General features: G+C 39.2%; 1 long non-coding RNA gene and 1 other non-coding gene across 2 annotated transcripts in view; one reads left to right on the top strand and one right to left on the bottom strand.

Annotated features, from left to right (window-relative positions):
- The window catches only part of LOC131278550 (uncharacterized), a 202,091-nt gene that overhangs the window by 141,113 nt on the left and 47,776 nt on the right, over positions 1-13,202 (top strand). The gene's annotated exons all lie outside the window — the stretch shown is intronic.
- TRNAC-GCA (transfer RNA cysteine (anticodon GCA)) lies at positions 5,951-6,022 on the bottom strand. Its single transcript has one exon. It is a non-coding gene; the product is annotated as a tRNA-Cys (tRNA).

The raw sequence follows: 13,202 nt of genomic DNA, 5'->3' as shown, positions 1-13,202 counted from the left end.
ATGTTCAACTTTCTGAGGAAACACCAAAGTCTTTTCTACAGTGGAAATCTTGGAAACCCACCAATGATGTCCGAGGGTCCAATTTCTCTGCATGTTCAACAGTACACGTTAGTTACTGTTTCTTTTATGATAGTATGTGGATATACAGTTTTCCCACCAAAATTTGTTTTCATTACTGTAGCTTTGTAGTAGATTTTATAAAAAGAAGTGTGGGTAGGGAAGCGGACTTGGCCCAATGGATAGGGAGTCCACCTACCACATGGGAGGTCCACGGTTCAAACCTTGGGCCTCCTTGACCCGTGTGGAGCTGGCCCACACACAGTGCTGATGCACGCAAGGAGTGTTGTGCCACGCAGGGGTGTCCCATGCGCAAGGAGTGCGCCTGCTAAGGAGAGCCGCCCAGCACAAAAGAAAGTGCAGCCTGCCCAGGGATGGTGCTGCACTCATGGAGAGCTGACACAACAAGATGATGCAACAAAAAGAAACACAGGTTCCTGGTGCCATTGATAAGGATGGAAGCAGTCACAGAAGAACACACAGTGAATGGACACAGAAAGCAGACAACTGGGGGAGGGGGTGGAGGGGAGAGAAAAAAAAAAAAGTGTGTGTCCTCTAACATTTTTCTTCTTTTTCAAGACAATTTTAGCCCTCCTGAGTCCCTTGTAATTCATTATGAATTTTAGGATGGGACTTTCAAACACCATTTGGACTCTGAAGTGGATTGCATAGGCTTTGTCAACAACTTTGTGTAGAATAAACAACTTAACAATACAAATTCTTCCCATCCATGCATGCTGTGTGTCTTTATGTTTATTTAGTTCTCTTAAACTCTTTCTGCATCGTTTTCCAGTTTTCCCTGTACATGTCTGGCACCTCCTTGTATAAGCTTATTCCTAAGCATTTAATTCTCTAGTTTCACTGCATGTGGGATTGGTTTCTTTCTTTCTTTTTTTAATCTGTACTGTTTTAAAGGTAATCACACACATCAATAGAATAGGACTGAGAATCCAGAAATAAACCCTTACAGCTGCAGTCAATGATCTTTCACAATACTCCTGAAATCATTCAAAGATGGAAAGAACAGTATCTTCAGAAATCAGAGACGAAAAAGGAGACATTACTACCAGCTTTACACACCAAAATGATTCTAAGAGGTTAATACAAACAGCTGTATGCCAACAAGTTGTATGAACGAGATGAAATAGAGACATTCCTAGAAACACCAAATTGATGCAAAAAGAAATAGAAAATTCTGAATAGAGTTGTCTTAGTTTGCCTAAGCTCCTGTCACAAATACCACATTGTTTTGGCTTAAACAATGGAATTTACTGGCTGAGGGTTTTGAGGCTAAGAAAAGTCCAGAATCAAGGTGCTGTTATAGCTTGCTTTCTCCTGCAAAGTCTGTAGCCCTCCAGGGCTGGATTTTGACAATACTGGGAGTTCCCAGCTTGTATTTCTCCTCCCATAACAAGGCAATGTCCAGTCATTTCTATCTTCTGTCACCCCCTGATTCATATTACAGAGCCTCCAATAATCTGGATTAAGACCCACCCTATTCCGTTGGGCCACACCTCAACCTAAAATCACATCTTCCAAAGGTTTCACACCCCTGGGAATTCAGATTTAGAATAAGGGCATGTGTTTGTTTGGATCCATCAGTTGACCTACCACATACCTATAACAAATGAAGAGATTGAATCTGTGATCATTACCTACCATCACAGAAAAGCCTAGGGTTAATTGGCTTCACTGGTGAATTCTCCCACACATATAAAGACTACTTACCACTAATTCTTGTGTAACTCAGAAAAATTGAAGAGGAGGGAACACTTCCTACCTTACAGTATGGGGCCAACACTACTCTACCATTGAAGCCCCACAAAAATATCATAAGGAAAGAGAACTACATACCGCTTACATTTAAAGTACTTACTGGTGAGGAAGGACTTGCCCCTGCTATTTAGCTATTTCTTTTTCTCTATGTCTTATGATTTTGGGCCCTCAATTCCTCCCTGACCCCCTTTTTGTATTTCATTTATTTTTTTTTCTCGTAGTTTATCATATTCATTGCCTTCCCCTTTCTTTTTATGTATATCTTTTTGTTCTTTTCTTATTGGTTACTTTGGGTTGTTGCATTTACATCTCAGACTAAGAATGACCTAAATGCATCTTAGTTTCAATTGCGTATAATCACTCTGTCTCAGTCCATCTCTGTCCCTTCCACCCTCATTGCTATTGTCACAGACTACATCTTTTTTCTTGATGTGCACATTAACATAGACTTATAGTTTTTGATTTGTGTTCTGGCCTTTTAAATCATACAGGAAAAAAGAAGAGCTACAAAGCAAATGCACATTAATACATTTATATTTTTCTATGCAGTTAAGTTTACCATTGTTCTTTGTCTCTTCATTTTGCTTCGGGTTACTGTCTAATGTCCTTTTGTTTCAGTCTGAAGGACTCCCTAGAGCATTCTTATAGGGCAGGTCTTCTGGTAACGAATTCCATCAGCATATTTTTAAACCTGTAAATGTCTTAACTTCTCCTACATTCTTGAAAGAAGTTTACTTGGTACAGAATATTTTTGTTGAAAGTGTTTTCTTTTGTTTTGTTTCATTTTTCCTGCTAGCATTTGAAATGTCAGCCCACTGACCTCTTTGGTTTCTGAATAGTCAGTTGTCCATCTTCTTGAGGATACCAGTGTGTGATGAGTTGTTTCCCTTTTGCTACTTTCAAGTTTCTCTCTTTGTCATTCCACAGCTTTTATACAATATAAGTCAGTGTGGTCTCATTGCATTTACCCTCTTTGGAGTTTGTTGAATTTCTTGAGTAAATAGATTCATTGTCTTACATCAAGTTTGGGAAGTTGGGGCCATTTGTGATTCAGGTCCTGTTTACAATGGGTTCACACCCTTGGGAATGCAGATTAAGATTAAGGACATGTTTGTTGGGATCCACAAATCATCCTACCACACACCTATAACAAATGAAGAGATTGAATCTGTTTATTACCTACCATCAAAGAAAAGCCCGGGGTTAGATGGCTTCACTGGTGAATTCTCCCAAACATGTATAGACTACTAAACACCAATTCTCACATAACTCATAGGAAAATTGAAGAGGAGGGAACACTTCCTAACTCATTCTATGGGGCCAACACTACCCTAACATTGAAGCCCCACAAAGACATTGTACGGAAAGAGAACTACACACCACTTACCTTTAAAGTAATTGCTGATAAGGAAGGACTTGCCCCTGCTATTTAGTTATTTCTTTTTCTTTAAGTCTTATATTATTTGAGGCCCTCAATTCCTCCCTAACCTCCTTTTCATATTTCATTAATTTTTTTTCTTGTAGTGCACCATATTCATTCCTTTCCTCTTTTCTTTCATGTATGTCTTTTTTTTCTTTTCTTAGTAGTTACCTTGAGGGTTGCATTAACATTTCAGACCCATAATGGCCAAATGCCATCTGAGTTTCAATAGCATATAAACACTCTTTCTCTGTCCATCTCTTTCCCTCTCCTTCTATATTACTCTTGTCAGAGAATACATCTTTATTCTTAATGTGCACATTAATATAGATTTATAATTTTTCATTTGTGCATTGGCCTTTTAAAACATAGAGGAAAAAAGTGGAGCTATAAACCAAAAGCATAATAATAGTTTTATATTTCTCTATGTAGTTATATTTACCTTTGTTCTTTATTTCTTCATCTTCTTTCAGTAACTGTCTAGTGTCCTTAGTGTCCTTTTTTCTGTTTTGTTTTGTTTTTTAATTTCTAGTGTCCCTTTGTTTCAGTATGAAGGACTCCCTAGAGCGTTCTTGTAGGCCAAGTCTTCTGGTAATGAATTCCCTCAGCATATCTTTAAAATTGGAAATCTTAACTTCCCTTATATTCTTGAAAGAAGTTTGTGGGTACAGAATTTTTTGGTTGAAAGTTTTTTTGTTTTGTTTTGTTTTCCTATCAGCACTTGAAATATGTCAGCACACTGATCTATTTGGTTTCTGATGAATAGTCAGTTGTTCATCTTCTTGAGAATCCATGTGTGATGAGTTGTTTCCCTTTTGCTTCTTTCAAGAGTCTCACTGTCTTTGTCTTTATACAACTTTTGGACAATATGCATCAGTGTGGTCTTATTGAATTTATCCTGTTTGGAGTTTGTTAAACTCTTGGGTAAATAGATTCATTGTCTTTCATTGAGTTTGGGAAGTTGGGCCCATTTTTGATTCAGATACTTTTCTCTCTGTCTTGTACTTCTAGGACTCCCATAATATGTATTTTCATCTGCTTGATGGTGTTTCCCAAATACATCAGACTCTGCTCACCTTTCTTCATCCCTCTTTCTTTCTGCTCCTCAAACTGGATAATGTCAATTATCATTTGTGCAAGTTTGCTGCTTCTTGCTTCTGCCTCTTTACAGCTGCTATTGAACCCCTCAAGTGAATTTTTCATTTCATTTAGAGTACTTTTCCATTTGGAATATCTATTTGGTTCCTTTGTATCATTTCATTCTCTTTGTTTATATTCTTATTTTGTTCATATGTAGTTTTCATTATTTCCTGGATTATTTTTTCATGCTTACCTTTAAATGCTTTGAACATATTTAGTTGGATGTTTTAAAGTCTTTGTCCAGCATGTCCAGTGTCAGGGTTTGCTCAGGCATGGATTCTGTCAATTTACTCTTTTTCTTTGACGAGACTAAACATTCCTGTTTCTTTGTCTGACTTCTGATGTCTTGATAAAAACAGAGCATTCAAATATTATCATTTTGTTACCCTGAGCATAAGATTCTCCCCATTCCCCAGCATTTGTTACTTCTCATTCCTTATTTATACACACATATATTTATCTATTTATTTATTTATGAGAGAAGTAGATGATTTGCAAAGTAAATCATGCAGAAATGACAGAGTACCCACATAGGCACCCTCCCATTATTAACTCTATGCCTTACTATGGTACCTTTGATGGAATTGAGGAAAGACTGTTATTATAATCATTCTATTAACTATAGTCCCTGGGTTCCATTAGGGATCACTGTGTTGTACAGACCTACATTTTATCTTTTAAATTTTTGTTTTAGTAACATATATACCAGCTAAAACTTCCCCCCTTTTAACCACATTCAGGGTATCATTCAATGGTGTTAATTTTATTCACAGTATTGTGCTCCATCAGCACCATCCTTTACCAATCATTTTCCATCACCCCAAAGAGAAATTCTGTACCAATTAACCATTTACTCCACATTCCATACTCCTGCCCAGACCCCGATAACCTCCATGCTAGGTTCTTACTCTGTGATATTGCATATACTAATTTTTCCTATCAATGAGACCATAGAATATTTGTCTTTCTATGACTGGCTTATTTCACTCAATATGGGTGTCTTCAAAGTTCATCCATGTTGTTGCATTCCTTTTTCTAACTATTCTTGATTTTTGAAGGGTTAGCCTCTATCAGTCCTTCAATGCCAGGCTAACAGAAAAAAAGTATCTCTCCCAGTCTTTCCAGATTGTCTCTGTGCTAGGACACTCATTTTACATGTAGCCAGGCTGTTTACAACTTGGCCTGTCTTCAAGTCCTGCTTTCACAGAATAGTTTCTGAGATAGTCTGTCTGTGAAGTTGGAGGATTCCAAATCAGCATTGTGCCTTCAGGGATTACAGTGGAATTGAACATACGAGCCCCATCCACCTCAGAGGGACATCATTGGGAGTCTATATTATGCAGTCCTGAGGAGTGTCTGTGGGTTTGCTGCTACAAACCCCAATGAGTACAGAAGATTTAACTCTTTGTGTAAGGCCCATGAAAGGAGGATGTGGGTATCCTCTGCTACTAAACTGGGTATTCCTCCCCACTGCAACTGGTGCAGATCTCTTAAGGCTTGTGGAGGGCCACGAGAGGAGGTGTGGGTAGTCTGAGCTACCAAAAGGCTAGGCAAATTAGGGGGCACCTGGATTTGAACCAGGGACCTCTTGATCTGCAGTCAAATGCTCTACCCCTGAGCTATACCCCCTGCCTTGCCAGTGTAGATTAATTGATGCCTTTCAGCCCTGTGGTAACACTCAGCTCTGTAAAACTAAGTTATTGCCCTTTCAGGATTGGCTTCTTGGAAGCTGTGAGACATGACTCATAACAAGACACCTTTCCAAGCTCTGCACATTTCCCTACCCTAGTCCCTGGGTGGAGATCCCAGCACAGGCAGAAAGAGAGAGGCCCATAGAAGCCACAACCTGTTACCAATTGCCTTTTCATTGTAGCCCAAAAGCTCACCAATGGGTTACCAAAACTACCCACATACACCTCACCTGGGACCACAGCCCCCAACTCCCAGCCCTCAGTCTATCTTTCTTCAGTGAAAACAGTAATGGGTTACCATTCAACTGGTTTCACAGAGTTCCAACTGCAGTATCCTTGTTTCTGTTGGTAAGGTAGCTAAGCCAGGGTCTGGGCTTACAAGTTTCAGGCAACTGTGTGAGTGAAGTCTGCCCTGTGACAAGCAAGTTACCCAGAGGGACAGGTTTACCCAACATGAGACCCTGAATGCTGTAATGTGTCTCCCTATGTCTGACCAACACCACAATGTGGGAGTCATACTGTCTTGGTGGGAAGAAAGGAGCTGAGAGCAACAGTAACGGGCTCTGAGCTATTGTCTGTCCCTGGAAAATCTTCTTAAAGTACAGCCCTTTTGCATGCCCTGGGAAAGCCAGCAGAAATGGACATCTGAGTATCTACCTTCACTTTGAGGATCCAAAAGAGCTGAAGAAATGAGATATACCCATTATCAGAGGGTGAAGAAGCCAGATGCCAAGTGCGGTAGGGATTTTAATGCAGGCAGGAGATTTCAGATTGCTGTTGTTATGCTAGACATAATTGTCATGGATGAAAGGAAACCTGAACAGGATCAACAGCTTCTGTGAGTGGGAAAAACCAATGCAGTAGGGGGCATCTGGATTTGAACCAAGGACCTCTTGATCTGCAGTCAAATGCTCCAACCCTGCGCTTTGTGCACTTACCTATAACAGGTGGCTAATGAGCACCTTCCCAGCTTTCTACAAATTCATGCCATGCCTCCTCAACCACACTGGAAATTTCTTATTCCTAGAAAGCTGGTAAGACAAGCAAACACTTCTTCTATGAAGTCACCCCAGAGGTGCTCCTTCCTCTTTCCCTGTATCCCCCAGCCCTACTCCCTATCTCATTTCTGTACCTCCCATTCCCTGTCTATGGGGACACTAGCAGCACGGAGAAGCATTTACATTTATGACTGGGAGGAACTTGAGGATTTACTTGTCTTTTCCCTCATGTTATAAACAACAAACATCACTTTGGAGAGATCCTGCTCAACCACTTTTGGGACACATGCCATATCCACATCTTCACACATGTCTCCAGTCTGTGAAACTGTCCATTAAATCATGAAGATGGCGACTAGGACAGCACATGAACTTCCCAGTTCATGATCGTGATCAGGGAATAGTAGTCCTGGGAAGCATCATTGAGTCAACATAGCCTGAGGGCTAAGAGGGGCCCTCTGAATTTGAAGCAGGAATCTCTCTCTCTCTCTCTCTCTCTCTCTCTCTCTCTCTCTCTCTCTCTCTCTCTCTTTCTCTCTCTCTCTCTCTCTCTCTCTTTCTCCCTCCCTCCCCAATAAGTTCTTGTTGTGGTCACACGTATATATCCCAAAATTTCCCATTTAACCCTTTTCAGTGTACAGTACCCTGGTATCAATTACATTCACAATGTTGTGTAACCATCATCAGCATCATTTGTCTAAATTATTCATCACCCCAAACAGAAAGTCTGCACACCTTCAGCAGCATTTTTCCATACCTCCTTCCCACACCAGAACCTGTAATATAAAATTTTTATTCTATAAATGTGGTTATTCTATGTATTTCATATAAGTGAAATCATGCAACCTTTGTCCTTTTTGTCTGACTTATTTCACTCAACATGATGTCTTCAAGTTTCATCCATGTGTGGTATATATCAGCACTTCATCCCTTGTTATGAATGCATAATAGTCCATTATGGGAAGTGGATTTGGCCCAATGGATAGGGTGTTCGCCTACCACATGGGAGATCCAAGGTTCAAACCCAGGGCCTCCTGACGGGTGTGATGAGCTGGCCCACACGCAGTGCTGATGTGTGCAAGGAGTGCCATGCCATTCAGGGGTGTCCCCTGCGTAGGGGAGCCCCACACGCAAGGAGTGCGCCCCGTAAGGAGAGCCGCCCAGCACGAAAGAAGTGCAGCCTGCCTGCCCTGCACACACGGAGAGCTGACATAGCAAGATGATGCAACAAAAAGAAACACAGATTCCTGGTGCCACTGACAAGAATACAAGCGGACATAGAAGGACACACAGCAAATGGACACAGACAGCAGACAACGGCGGGGGGGGGGGGGGGCGGGAAGGGGGAGAGGGCCAGGGGGGAGCAGGGAAGGGGAGAGAAATAAATAAATAAAAAATCTTTTTTAAAAAGTCCATTATATGTATATATATGTATATTCTGCATTTTGTTTAGCCATTCATGTGTTGATGGACACTGGAGTTTCCAGCTTTTGGTTTTTATGAATAATGCTGCCATGAACTTTAGAGTCCAACTATCTGTTTCTTCCCTCTTAAAATTCTTTTGGGTGGAATTGCTGGGTTTTTTGGTAGTTCTATATTCAACATTCTGAGAAAAGAGCAAACTCTTTTCTACGGTGGAAATCTTGGGATCCCACCAACACTATCAGAGGGCTCCAGTTTCTCTGCATCCTCAGCAGTATTTTTAAGTTCCTTTATCTTTTTTAATAGTCATGTGGACATCCAGTTTTCCCACCATGATTTGTTTTCATTACTGTGGCTTTATTGTAGATTTTATAAAAATAAATATGAGTTCTCTACCTTTTTTCTTCCCTTTCAAGACTGTTATAGCTATTCTGGGTATCTTGAAATTCTTTATGTATCTTAGGATAGGACTTTCAAACACCATTCAGGCTCTGAAACGGATTGTATTGGCTCTGGTGACCACTTTGGGTAGAATGGTCATCTTAGCAATACAAAATCTTCCCATCCATGCACACTGTATGTCTCAATGTTTATTTAGGTGTCTTAAACTCTTTCAGCATCATTTTGTAGTTTTCCATGTACACGTCTGGCACCTCCTTGTTTAAGTTTATTCCTAAGCATTTTATTCTGATTGTACTGCAAGTGGAATTGGCTTATTTATTTATTAATATATGCTGTTATAAGGGTAGTCACAGAGATCGTGGGATAGGATTGAGAGTCCAGAAAAAACCCTCACTGCTATTGTCAATTAGTCTTTGACAAGGCTGCTGAGAACGTGTGAAGAGGGAAGAACACGATCTTCAATAATCAGACATGAAAGAGGAGAGTTTACTACTAACTTTATACAAACCAAAAAGAGTCTAAGAGAATAACATGAACATCTGTATGCCAACAAGTCGTAGGACCTAGACAAAATGGAGATGTTCTTAGAAACCCCCTAACTATCAAGCTGACTCAAAAAAAAGTAGAAAAATCTGAGCAGAGTTGTTTTAGTTTGCCTAAGCTTCTATTGCAAATACCACAAACTGACTTTGGATTTAAAAATGGAAATTTATTGGCTCATGATTTTGAGGCTAGGAAAAGTCCAAAATCAAGGTGCCGGCAAAGCTTGCTTTCTCCAGCAAAATCTGTAACACTCCGGTGCTGGCTGCTGACAATCCTGGAAGTTCCCTGGCTTGTATTTCTCCTCCCATAACAAGGCAATGTCCAGTCATTTCTAGCTTCTGTCATTTCCTGGTTCATATTACACAACCTAGTAATCTGGATTAAGACGCACCCTAATTCAGTTTTGCTACACCCCAATCCAAGATGACATCATCCAAAGGTCCTATTTACAATGGGTTCACACCCACAGGGATGCAGATCAAGATTAAGGGCGTGTGTTTGTTGGGATCCATAAATCAGCCTGCCACACACCTATTAAAAATGAAGAGATTGAATCTGTAATTATTACCTACCATCAAAGAGAAGCCCAGTGTTAGATGGCTTCACTGGTGAATTCTCCCTTACATGTAAAGACTACTTAACACCAATTTTCATGTAAGTCATAGAAAAATTGAAAAGGAGGGAACCACTTGCTAACTCATAATATGGGCTAACACTACCCTAACATTGAAGCCCCACAAAGACATCGTACAGAAAGAGAACTACACACCACTTACTTTTAAAGTGATTACTGATTAAGAAGGACTTACCCCTGCTATTTAACTATTCCTTTTTCTGTGTATCTTACATGATTTGAGGCCCTCAATTCCTCCCTGACCTCCTTTTTTGTATTTCATTAATTTTTTTCTTGTAGTGTAACATATTATTCCCTTCCTCTTTCCTTTTACGTATATCTTTCTCTTCTTTTCTAAACTGTTACCTTGGGGGATTTCATTAACATCTCAGACTTACAATGACCTAAATGCCAACTTAGTTTCAATAGCATTCAACCAAAGTTTGTCTCTGTCCCTCCCCTTTTACATTACTATTGTCACAGAATATATCTTTATTCTTAATGTGTACATTAACATATTTTTATAACTTTTTATTCATGCATTCACCTTTTAAATTTATCAGGAAAAATGAGGAGCTATAAACCAAAAGTATATTAATACTTTTATATTAGTCTATGTAGTTATGTTTACCAGTCTTATTTCTTCATATTGCTTTGGGTTACTGTCGCATGTCATTTTGTTTCAGACTGATGGACTCTCTAGACCATTCTTGTAGGCCAGGTCTTCTGGTAAGGAATTGTCTCAGCATATTTTTTAAACTGTAAATTTCTTAACTTCTCCTACATATTTGAAAGAAGTTTGCTGTGTACAGAATTTTTTGGTTGAAAGTTTTCTGTTTTATTTTGTTTTGTTTTCCTGTCAGCACTTAAAATATGTCAGGGTTCTTCACCTCCGTGGTTTCTGATGATTAGTCAATTATTCATCCTCTAGAGGATCCCTGTTTGTGATGAGTTTTTCCCTTTTGCTGCTTTCAAGAGTCTTTTTGCTCGTCTTTCCACAATTTTAGTATAATACGCATCAGTGTGGTCTCTTTGCATTTATCCTGTTTGGAGTTTGTTGAACTCTTGGGTATATAGATTCATTGTTTTTCACCCAGTTTGCAACATTGGTGGCCATTTTTTCTTCAGAAATTCTTTCAGTCTTTTTCTGTCTGTCTTGTATTGCTAGGACTCCCATAATTTGCATGTCAGTCTGCTTGATGGTAATCCCCAGGTCCCTCAGGCTCTGTTCACCTTTTCTTCATCCCTCTTTCTTTCTCTCCTAAAACTTGGTAATGTCAATTATCATTTGTGCAGGTTTGCTGCTTCTTCCTTCTCCCTCTTTATAGCTGCTTTTAATCCCTCAAGTGAATTTTCCACTTCACTTATAGTACTTTTCCAGTTGGTATATCTATTTGGTTCCTTTCTATCATTTCATTCTCTTTGTTTATATTCTTATTTTGTTTATACATAGTTTTCATGATTTCCTGGATTATTTATTTTATGATTTCCTTTAGCTTTTTGAACATATTTAATTGGATGTTTTAAAGTCTTTGTCTAGCATGTCCAATGTCAGGTTTTACTCAGGCATGGTTTCTGTCAATTTACTCTTTTTCTTTGAAGAGGCTAGACATTCCTGTTTCTTTGTCTGACTTCTGATGTTTGGTTGAAAACTGCACATTCAAATATTATCATTTCGTTACCTGGAAAATCAGATTCTCCCCCTTTCCAAGGATTTGCTGTTTCTCATTCCATATTTATATGCACACATGCAATTATTTACTTATTTGTTTATTTATTTATTTATTCACGAGGAAGTTGATGGCTTACAAAACAAATCATGCTGAAATGAGAGTTCCCACATAGACACTATGGTATCTTCGTTGGAACTGAGGAAAGACTGTTATTACAATCATTCTATTAACTATATTCCATGGGTTCCATTAGGGATCACTGTTTGTGTTATACAGGCCTACAGCTTATCTTTTAAATTTGTTTTAGTAACATATATACAAGCCAAAACTCCCCCTCCCCCCCCCATTTAACCACATTCAGTATATCATTCAGTGGTGTTAATTTTATTCACAATGTTGTGCTCCATCAGCACCATTGCAAGGCTCCATAGCTGGGCCTTTGGGGACAACCAGAGATGTAGGGAAAAAAACTTTAATATGAGAATTAGGCAGTATTTACATTTATTATGTCTGCAGACAGGAGCCAAGGTTGGTTTAAAATGACCAAGATATGACTCTCCTTGCTGTGGTTTAACTCTTGCTTAACTACCCAAGTTATAATTAGCATTTGCTTTTATTATGTATTAGCTTTTATGCATATGGGTGAACATACATAGCTAGTTATATAATTGTATGATTAGTATGTTCAGGAAATCATGCTTGCACATATATTGCATGATCAAAAAAATTCCCTGGTTGGGAATTTTACTATTTTAATTAAGCAAGTTGAAATAAGGACAGCAAGGGGCTTCCTCTGTGCAGGTCTAGCCAACCTGGTGAAGCTGGTTTTCATACTTCATTGCTTCAACAGTATATTCTCGATCATAAGAAACAGAATTTGGCACCAAGAAAGGGTTCCTCTCATTATCTTCTAATTTACATATAATTCTTTCCTTTGCATACTAGCAACAGGAAGAGAAACAAGTTACTTTCAGGTATTTGGTCATCATACATCCATCACCATCCTTTACCAAACCTTTTCCATCACCCCAAAGAGAAATTCTGTACCAATTAACCATTTACTGCCCATTCTGTACCCTGCCCTGGCCCACAGTAACCTTCATGCTAGTTTTTGACTCTATGATCTTGTGTATTCTAATTTTTCATATCAGTAAGAATATTTGTCCTTCTGTGACTACCTTATTTCACTCAATATAGGTGTCTTCAAGGTTCATCCATGTCGTTGTATTCGTTTTTCTAACTATTCTTGATTCTTGAAGGGTTAGCCTGTATTGGTCCTTCAATGGCAGGGTCACAGAAAAAAAAGCATCTCTCCCAGTCTGCAGATTGTCTCTGTGCTGGGACACTCTTTATTCATTTAGGCAGGTTGTTTACAGTTTGACTTCTCTTCAATTCCCGCTTTCACAGAATAGTTTCTGAGATGCTCTGTGTGTGCCCGTACTAGACACTGTGAGATTGGAGGATTCC

Source organism: Dasypus novemcinctus, chromosome 5 (genome assembly GCF_030445035.2).
Source record: "Dasypus novemcinctus isolate mDasNov1 chromosome 5, mDasNov1.1.hap2, whole genome shotgun sequence".
In the NCBI taxonomy this organism is placed as follows: domain Eukaryota; kingdom Metazoa; phylum Chordata; class Mammalia; order Cingulata; family Dasypodidae; genus Dasypus; species Dasypus novemcinctus.
The sequence above is the reverse complement of the archived record's forward strand: the minus strand, read 5'-3'. Positions and strand labels throughout refer to the sequence as shown.